This window comes from Gavialis gangeticus, unplaced genomic scaffold (genome assembly GCF_001723915.1).
Source record: "Gavialis gangeticus isolate Ggan-Ray unplaced genomic scaffold, GavGan_comp1, whole genome shotgun sequence".
Lineage (NCBI taxonomy): Eukaryota > Metazoa > Chordata > Crocodylia > Gavialidae > Gavialis > Gavialis gangeticus.
The window spans coordinates 124,519,921-124,521,812 of NW_017729032.1; the positions used below are offsets into that span (position 1 = coordinate 124,519,921).

The following is a 1,892-nucleotide window of genomic DNA, read 5'->3' on the forward strand; positions in this document are numbered from 1 at the left end:
TTTAGTGTACTTGAGTCCTTTCTGGAGGGTGAATTCTAGCTAGTGTGCTGCACTTCCCATGATGGGAAAAGGAAATTCATCTCAGAGAGGTAGATCCTTCAGGTACTATTTTAAAATGTTTGTTCTCTTCTCAGGGCCCAAAGTTTTTTGATTCTCCTTGAAAACTGATTGCTATTATGAAGTATAGTTGTAAAGTCTTTAATAACAGTAGGTAAAAAAACCACCTGTTTAATGACAGAGGTAAGGTAAAAGAGGCACCTGTCTGGTACGACAGGCTGCCTTTATTATAGTGCTGCCATCATCAGTAAGAGACCCTTCAGAGTTTTTGTGCAGTCCTAAGCCAGTTAGAGTTTTTCTGGACAAGACATGTATGATATAGTCTTAGAGGGAGGGGGCCATTCTCGAATTGTATACTATGGATATAATAAATATCACGTACCATTTTATAAGCTTAATGAGAACTTTTTAAAGATTCTTTTTGTTTGTTTACCCAGCTGCTCTGGCTGAGGTTTCTGAAATGGTGGCTCAGCTCCATGGCAATATGATAAAGATGGAGAACTTCCAGAAGCTGCATGAACTGAAGAAAGATTTGATAGGCATTGATAATCTGGTAATCCCGGGAAGGGTAAGTGATATACATTTAATGGCAGTACCACATTCGTACATGCTCTGAATTTATCAGCAAACTAGTTTCAGTACACGAGATAATGTTTTAGACCAGCGCTTCCCAACTGGTGTACCATCAGGCATGTCCAGGTGTGCTGCGGCACTTTGGGCTAGAACCATGCCTCCAGCCAGCCAGATGGGGAGCGTGGCTTCAGCCAGTGATTCAAGCACCATGCCACCAGCCGCTCTGTGTTCATTCATGTATCTCCCCCCCGAGCTTTTGGCCGCTTGCCACCACTGCTCCCCCACACCACTTTTGGCCAGTGTGCCGTGGGGTGGGAGGGGTCGTGTAAGTGTGCCGTGTGGTGAAAAAGGTTGGGATACACTGTTCTAGACATCCGTTTCTTCTGTGTGAGTTATAAAATTGCTATGCCCTACCTTCAGACCATTTTAGAACTGCTTTAAATACGATTCTGGGAACACTCTGTTTAAGAGCCAGTCTGGATAAGGACCACAAGTCTGATGCTAACCTTAGTGGTCTTGCATTTTCTTATGTAGTTCCAGATGTAATTTGCATCTTTTTCCTTTCCCAAGGACTGTCAATCCAATGTAAAATTTAGACACCATAGGAAGCTATGCTCAAAAGGGAACAGTCCCTTTGTTGTCACAGGGTCTATTTTTTATGCAGATGTGACTTCTAGGGATTTTAAGCATGAAATGGACTGCTTAAACAGAGAGTCAAATCATGATGCTTGGCACAGCAGTTGCACTTGAACTATTGCAAGTTTCCTCTTGTTTGTTGCTGGCATTTTTTGAAATTCCCCAATTCAAGCACACATTGTAGCTTGAGGGAAAAATAAGACATTTGTACTGGAGAAACTCATCTTTTCCATACAGGCAAGCACTGAAATGGGAGCTCTCTTCTTAAGCAGAGAAGTCTCTTTAGTCCACAAGTAGCAATACAGAATCATTTTTGAGACACTATTGTGTCATACGTTTTCAAATTAATAAGGTTAATATAGCAGCATGAGCAGTTAATTCGCTTCTCCGCTTTTTTTTTTACTGTCCCTGGCTTATTCATATTCCTGTTCCGTATGCACTTCTATCTCTGCCTTCCTGTTAATGTATTTCTCAGTATTACCTATGCACAAAATTAGAGTTGCACCTTTGTCTCCATTGAAAAAATGTACTTGCTTTTATGCATATCACTGAATAAGTCAGTTTCATGGCTGACATCTCACAGGAGGCAGGTTGCCTTCTTCCAAATGTCCTGCACACTCTGCTGC

The 1,892-nt window shown here is 41.7% G+C and overlaps 1 protein-coding gene across 6 annotated transcripts in view; it reads left to right on the plus strand.

The window, feature by feature from the left end:
• The window catches only part of FARP1 (FERM, ARH/RhoGEF and pleckstrin domain protein 1), a 405,781-nt gene that overhangs the window by 385,242 nt on the left and 18,647 nt on the right, over positions 1-1,892 (plus strand). The window lies entirely within an intron of this gene.